Raw genomic sequence first — 8754 nt, 5'->3', positions numbered from 1 at the left:
TTCTTGTCCGCTAGCTGTCGAAACTTGCACTTGGAAAGTGTCTTGCGGGCTCTCTCACTGCCACACTGGAGATGTGTGTATAAAATGGCTGATTCACTGAGTTCGGATGGTGGTGCCGGTATTTTGAGGTGGGCTTATAGAAAGATGCCTTACTAAGGGGATTCAATTCAGCCGTCCACTTCATCTGCCAATCTTCCAATGTGGAATATATTACAAAAGCTTATAAAGACCTCATTGAGTTATAACACATTTTCTAGATGTATTCAAATGTTTTGTTTAACCTTTTGTTTTATGGAATCATATTCAGAGCGGTTTGTTTGAAAACCCATCCATGTCCTTGAGCCTCAGCGACACACCTTGTTATTCACTGAGTGATTATTGGGGAGTATACATTCACCCCCGTGTAAAGGAATGAAACAATCTGTTGGAAGTCTTGCCAGCTCTTTGAGGAACTTGGGATAAGCACAAGATGGTGGAACCAGAACCACACACATTTAAACACCTGGAAGACAGCTGCTGAAGCTAGTCCTCAAACACAAGGCTTCCCATTGGTTTAGGGAAGCTTGTGAGGTCTAACAAACATGACCCGATACAGATGAGGTGGTGCAGAAAGATGTGATGTTTGATCAACTTGGAGAATTACCAAAGCCTGCAAGCATTCACTTCAAACCTTTCTGAATTTAAACAGTGTAGTGAATTCATGGCTAGATAATTGATGTTTGATGAACACAAAGAATGCTGAGGTTGATGTTATTAGTCAGTAAAACCAAACTTCAACTCGTGTCTTTTTCAAGGATCCTGGAAATGTATATGTTGTTCCCATTACTGAGTTAGTTAGCTGCCCGTGTAAATAAAAAATCATAGTTCATGAACTATCACCATGATTATACCTTGTTGATTTCCCCACAATGTTGTTCAGATAAGACTTCTCACTAGCAAACATAGTTTTGCACTTAACTATTACTATGTATTACTATAACTACACACCAAACTACTATGCATGTAGCAATTACCTGTGTGGATGTAATTTACCTCCACACATTTGGGTGAGGCCAAAATTGTTTATTTATTCCTCTGGGAAAGTTTCGAAAACAACTGCAATCGAGAAACAATTTGTGCCATAACAAGGGACTGGGGAGGGGGTTTAAAAGGTTTACTTGAGAAAAAAAAGAAATGATTTAGAGCCAGTAAACTCCTGCAGAGACTGCAGCCAGCAAGAACCTTCACGTTTCCAGCCGGGGGAGAAAAAAAAAACACTGGTCAGATTGCAGAATAATTTCCCCTCTTTGATTTCGGCTCCAGAGAAACGAGACAGGAAGTCGACTATTCCTCAGACCACCAATGACTGACAGTAGGGGTTAGTGAGTCCCCCCCAACCCCTGGTCCTGGATCAGCTTCTGAGCCCCACACATTGACCCACACCAGTTTACTGGGAGCAATCGAATACTGATCTTGAATCAGTTCCTTAGGCCAGCATTGGACTCCCCACCCCTGTGAATGAGCCCAGAAAATGAATTTAGCATGCCAGAGCCTTATCTCATTGCCAGACACTCTGAAATTCGTAGCTAATTTGTCTTCATTGTTGCCAGATGTGGCGACATGGATACAGATGTTTATGATATTAAATGGCCACGGGCGGCTCGCTGAAATTGTATTCTTTTGTTGTGAAGCTCAGAAAATCTGCTGGGAGAATGGAGTCTAACTCTTACTACCTACCTCCACATCCCTATGTTCTGCTTTCAAACTCTGTCGGTGAGAAGTTTTCAGACCGTGCATAGAGAAAATCATGTTTATTCAATGACATGAATAATTATAATTATTAATAAATATTCTCTTAAAAAAAATTCTCCCTTTATCTGCTTCTGAACATGGTGAGGTCATACATTCACTGGTCAGTGGATGTTCTTTCAAGCCCTTCCAGACAACTAAAATGATGAGCGCTTGCTTCTTCCATGCATCATGTAATTTCTAAACAACAGTACCACCCCCAAACCAACGCAAATTTGACTTTGTTTGCAAGTTTGTTCATGCAGTCACAGTTTACCCTTCTCAAGTAACTCAAACCCACTGCTGATTTTGCCTGAAGGACGCTCTCGGTTTTTGGCTGATTGTCAATAACCGCATGATAAAATGTTTAGATCTTCCACAAACGGGGAGCTAGCTGTAGCATCTTGAGAGTTGGCTGGTAACACTGGAGTAGTGGCCAGTGAGAGATACCTCCTGACCAAAGACTTTGACTGTTCTTAACAGGAGCCCCCCCCCCCTGTTTTTACACCGCTGCTACTTGCTGTTTATTATCTATGCATAGTCACTTTACTCCTACCTACATCTACAAATTACCTCGACTAACCTGTATGCCACACATTAACTCGGTACCCCCTGTATATAGCCTCATTATTGTTATTTTATTGTGTAACTTTTTTTATCTTTTGTTTATTTAGTAAATATTTTCTTAGTTATATTTTCCTAAAACTGCATTGTTGGTTAAGGGCTTGTAAGGAATTATTTCACTGTAAGGTCTACACCTGTTGTATTAGGCGCATTTATCACGATCGTCTTGACGCAGCGTGTGAAAAATACATTCTTTTTAATTATAACGACGACATTTTTTTTTTTACTGACGATCGTGAAGCTATTTAAACAAATCGTGCTGACACTAAACACTACACAATGACATAGAAAATTACCCACAACAGCCCAATGCCTATGGCTGCCTTAAATATGGCTCCCAATCAGAGACAAATGAATGACAGCTGTCTCTGATTGAGAACCATTCAGGCAACCATAGACATACCTAGAAACCTACACTCAACACTAACCCCTACACTCTAACAAAACCCCCTAGACACTACAACCACCCAAGACAAGACAAGAACACAAACATCCCCCCTGTCACACCCTGACCTAACCAAAATATTACAGAAAATAAAGATAACTAAGGCCAGGGCGTGACAGCATTTGACAAATACAATTTGATTTGATCAATTATGCAGCAGCATACAATACATTTTTACACTCACCTTGTTGTGCTCACTTGAACAGGAAGGTGGCGCAGCGGTCCTTCTTGTGGGCTCTAGAAAGAGGCCTGAAATCCCGACTTGGAATTCAGAGTTGGATGACCGTTCAAAATTATTTTACGTATTTTGAACTCACTGTAGTCTGAGATGTCCTAGATCTGAGTTTCCAGTTGTTTTGAACACAGCAGAAGTCATGCTGGATTGACAGCCAATCTATCCAAACTTTTCTGGCTCATGGCGTTACCCCCTTTTTCGTGATATTCAATTGGTAGGTATGATTTTGTTTCATCACTGCAATTACCTATTGGACTCGCAGAAGATCGAGAGCCAAGCTGCACTGCTTCTTGACACACTGCTCAATTAACCCGGAAGCCAGACACACCAATGTGTCGGAGAAAACACTGTCGAACTACGACCGAAGTAGACCGACTGGCCCGCCACAAGGAGTCGCTAGAGCATGAGGAGACAAGGACATCCCGGCCGGCCAAACTCTGCCCTAACCCGGGCGATGCTGGGCCAATTGTGCACTGTCTCATGGGTCTCCCGGTCACGGCCGGCTGTGACACAAGCTGGGATCGAATCCGGGGCTGCAGTGATGCCTTAGCACTCATTGTTGAATTTGTGATTTCCAACTTGTTGTGTAATGTTTATGTCCGATGGCCGATGAGAACCGATACGTTTTATCTATAATTTCTCTTCATATGACAAGGATTGAAAAGGATTTGCCAGTAGATTGCCGACCTATGCATGAAGATGACTGCTTGTCTAGCTTGCTTGCTAAGATTTTGAAAGTATGATGTTGACATGTGTAACAGTATAACTTTAAACCGTCCCCTCGCCCCGACACGGGCGCGAACCAGGGACCCTCTGCACACATCAACAACTGACACCCACGAAGCGTCGTTACCCATCGCTCTACAAAAGCTGCGGCCCTTGCAGAGCAAGGGGCAACACTACATCTAGGTTTCAGAGCAAGTGACGTAACTGATTGAAACGCTACTAGCGCGTACCCGCTAACTAGCTAGCCATTTCACATCCGTTACACATGCTCAGTCCAATCAAAGCTACAGTAGATATAACTTGATTTGACGTAATTTTATCTGTGACCATTGACCTTGAGCCTTCTTGGATGGGCACTTCTAATGTAAGTCCGTGGGGCGACGCACAATTGGCATAGCGTCGTCCGGGTTAGGGAGGGTTTGGCCGGTAGGGATATCCTTGTCTCAGTATGTAAAAATGTAATAAAATGTATGCACTCTACTGTAAGTCGCTCTGGATAAGAGCGTCTGCTAAATGACTAAAATGTAAATGTAAATGTAAGTCTGCGGCAGCACACAAGGGGCTTAAATTTTCAAGCTCTACCCGTAGATTTTGCAGTGACGTAGTGTCCCCATGAGTGACAGAACACTGAGTCGATCACGGTGCAACTAAAGAACATTACCAACCCCTACGCTCCATATTTTCCTCTGGCTGCCCCACCACCACAGAAAGCACTGAGCTAGGCTGAAACACCTGCATTTTGGAGCTGCCTTACTCAAGAAAGCAGAAAAAAGACCATGTTTGTATGCGGCTTTATTAACTCAATTATTATTATTTGTTTTTGCCCCACCTGCCCTGAATGATGCATCGTCACTGTAAGACAGTTATAATGCTCATAGATTATGCATGTCTGAACTACAAATTGACAAATCGAGCCCAAAGCGGGAGGTTGTAACGGTCGTCTTGTTTTTCCTCCTCCTCGGTTGAGGAGAGGCGAGAAGGATTGGACCAAAATGCAGCGTATGTGGAATACATGATGATTTTAATAATAATAACGAAGACGAAAAAATATACTTGAGCAAATTACAAAACAATAAACGAAGTCAACAGACCTGAACAAACGAACTTACAAAATAACACGAAGAACGCACGAACAGGAACAGACTACATTCACGAACGAAAACGAAACAGTCCTGTGTGGTGCGACATACACAGACACGGAAGACAATCACCCACAAACAAACAGTGAGAACAGCCTACCTTAATTAATATGGTTCTCAATCAGAGGAAACGTCAAACACCTGCCTCTAATTGAGAACCACATCAGGCAACACATTTAACCCAACATAGAAACCCATAACATAGAATGCCCACCCCAACTCACGCCCTGACCAACTAAACACATACAAAAACAATGGAAAACAGGTCAGGAACGTGACAGAACCCCCCCCCCCCCCCCTCAAGGTGCGAACTCCGGGTGCACAACCAAAGTCTAGGGGAGGGTCTGGGTGGGCATCTGTCCACGGTGGCGGCTCCGGCTCCGGACGTGGTCCCCACCCCACCATAGTCAATCCCCGCTTCCGTAGCCTCCTCCAAATGGCCACCCTCCAAATTAACCCCACTGGATTAAGGGGCAGCACCGGACTAAGGGGAAACCCCGGAATGAGGGGCAACACCGGACTGAGGGGCAGCTCCGGACTGAGGGGCAGCTTCGGACTGAGGGGCAGCTCCGGACTGGCTGGCGGATCCTGGCTGGCTGGCGGATCCTGGCTGGCTGGCTCTGGCGGATCCTGGCTGGCTGGCGGCTCTGGCGGATCCTGGCTGGCTGGCGGCTCTGGCGGATCCTGGCTGGCTGGCGGCTCTGGCGGATCCTGGCTGGCTGGCGGCTCTGGCGGATCCTGGCTGGCTGGCTGGCGCCTCTGGCGGATCCTGGCTGGCTGGCGGCTCTGGCGGATCCTGGCTGGCTGGCTGCTCTGGCGGATCCTGGCTGGCTGGCGGCTCTGGCGGATCCTGGCTGGCTGGCGGCTCTGGCGGATCCTGGCTGGCTGGCGGCTCTGGCTGCTCATGGCTGGCTGGCGGCTCTGGCTGCTCATGGCTGGCTGGCGGCTCTGGCTGCTCATGGCTGGCTGGCGGCTCTGGCTGCTCATGGCTGGCTGGCGGCTCTGGCTGCTCATGGCTGGCTGGCGGCTCTGGCTGCTCATGGCTGGCTGGCGGCTCTGGCTGCTCATGGCTGGCTGGCGGCTCTGGCTGCTCATGGCTGGCTGGCGGCTCTGGCTGCTCCTGTCTGGCGGAAGGCTCTGGCTGCTCCTGTCTGGCGGAAGGCTCTGGCTGCTCCTGTCTGGCGGACGGCTCTAGCGGCTCCTGTCTGGCGGACGGCTCTAGCGGCTCCTGTCTGGCGGACGGCTCTGAAGGCTCAGGACAGACGGGCGGCTTTGAAGGCTCAGTACAGACGGGCGGCTTTGAAGGCTCAGGACAGACGGGCAGTTCAGGCGGCGCTTGGCAGACAGGCAGTTCAGACGGCGTTGGGCAGACGGGCAGTTCAGGCGCCGCTAGGCAGACGGCAGACTCTGGCCGGCTGAGGCGCACTATAGGCCTGGTGCGTGGTGCCGGAACTGGAGGTACCGGGCTAAGGACACGCACCTTCAGGCTAGTGCGGGGAGCAGCAACAGGACGCACATGACTCTGGAGGCGCACAGGAGGCTTGGTGCGTGGTGTAGGCACTGGTGGTAATGGGCTGGAGACACGCACCATAGAGCTAGTGCGTGGAGGAGGAACAGGGCTCTGGAGATGCACAGGAGGCTTGGTGCGTGGTGCCGGAACTGGTGGTACCGGGCTGAAGACACGCACCATAGGGCTAGTGCGTGGAGGAGGAACAGGGCTCTGGAGACGCACAGGAGGCTTAGTGCGTGGTGCCGGAACTGGTGGTACCGGGCTGAAGACACGCACCATAGGGCTAGTGTGTGGAGGAGGAACAGGGCTCTGGAGACGTACTGGAAGCCTGGTGCGTGGTGTAGGCACTGGTGGTACTGGGCTGGGGCGGGGAGGTGGCGCCGGATATACCGGACCATGCAGGCGTACTGGCTCCCTTGAGCACTGAGCCTGCCCAACCTTACCTGGTTGTATGCTCCCCGTAGCCCCACCAGTGCGGGGAGGTGGAATAACCCGCACTGATGCCATGTATGCCGGCCCGAGGAGACGCACTGGTGGCCAGATGCGTTGGGCCGGCTTCATGACATCCGGCTCAGTACTCAATCTAGCCCTGCCAGTGCGGGGAGGTGGAATAACCCGCACCGGGCTCTGCACACGTACAGGAGACACCGTGCGCTCTACCGCATAACACGGTGTCTGCCGGTACTCTCGCTTTCCACGGTAAGCTCGGGGAGTAGGCGCAGGTCTCCTACCTGACTTCGCCACACTCCCTTGTAGCCTCCCCCCAAGACATTTTTGGGCTTGACTCACAGGCTTCCGTGCTAGTCGTGTACCCTCATAACTCCGGTTCTTCTCTCCGGTTGCCTCTGCTCTCCTAATCGCCTCCAGCTGTTCCCATGGGAGGCGATCCCTTCCAGCCAGGATCTCCTCCCATGTGTAGCAACCCTTGCCGTCCAAAACATCCTCCCATGTCCATTCCTCCTTCGTGCGCTGTTGCTTTCTCCCACGCCACTTGGTCCTTGGTTGGTGGGTGATTCTGTAACGGTCGTCTTGTTTTTCCTCCTCCTCGGTTGAGGAGAGGCGAGAAGGATTGGACCAAAATGCAGCGTATGTGATGATGATTTTAATAATAATAACGAAGACGAAAAAATATACTTGAGCAAACTACAAAACAATAAACAAAGTCAACAGACCTGATCAAACGAACTTACAAAATAACACGAAGAACGCACGAACAGGAACAGACTACATACACGAACGAAAACTAAACAGTCCCGTGTGGTGCGACATACACAGACACGGAAGACAATCACCCACAAACAAACAGTGAGAACAGCCTACCTTAATATGGTTCTCAATCAGAGGAAACGTCAAACACCTGCCTCTAGTTGAGAACCACATCAGGCAACACATTTAACCCAACATAGAAACACATACCATAGAATGCCCACCCCAACTCACGCCCTGACCAACTAAACACATACAAAAACAATGGAAAACAGGTCAGGAACGTGACAGAGGTTTAAAAAATACTTCCGTAGTCGCCAAAGTTCCGGAACGTCTCTTTAAGTTAACCATCAGTGAATCCCACCCTCTCCGCTACTAAAAAGCTCTCCTTTGGCTCTCCCACCGAACCATAGGGGCTCATATGATTAAAAGCAGATACAAGCATTTTTCGTCTTGCAGATGTTGTAATAAATCACTAGTTGGCCCTGCCTAGGCAACTGGCTGTCTGACAAATGTTCAACAATAACTAAGCCCCCCACCCCACCCTTCCCGTAAAAACTATTTGAAGAAAAAAGTCTGGAATTTCTGCCAGGTTGCTTGTAACACTTTCGGGACAATTGTAAACTCCCAGCCATGTCAGCACAGGTGAAAACCTGAAGGAACCATAAAGGAAGGAAACAACGCCCACAGCCGGCTTTCTCTTTCTCTCACACTGGTTTATTTTCACCATGGAGGCTACGGTCTTAAACTCCCTTGTCTCCAATGCAGTCTCCACTGTGACTAATTCCACACAAAACGATGGCGGCTGAACCAGCCAGACTGCCTAAGCCTCTATGGATGGTGTTAGCTAACACCCCCACCCCATAAAAAAAGCCATAATGGCTGAGACGACGGCCAAGGCCATGAATCAGTCCCTTGACGGCTTTGAAAAAGATGCTGTCTCACCATAGCCTCAATGCCACACTACTCACTACTCGCAACCCATTGCATTTCACACTGATAATGGTGGATTAGGACAGGGTCCCAGAGGATGTTATGTTTATAACCCAGGGGAGAAGACATATTGCTATGCAGACACAAATACAAGAATAGTGACTAACAC

The sequence above is a fragment of the Salvelinus fontinalis genome, chromosome 11, assembly GCF_029448725.1.
Source record: "Salvelinus fontinalis isolate EN_2023a chromosome 11, ASM2944872v1, whole genome shotgun sequence".
Lineage (NCBI taxonomy): Eukaryota > Metazoa > Chordata > Actinopteri > Salmoniformes > Salmonidae > Salvelinus > Salvelinus fontinalis.
The sequence above is the reverse complement of the archived record's forward strand: the minus strand, read 5'-3'. Positions refer to the sequence as shown.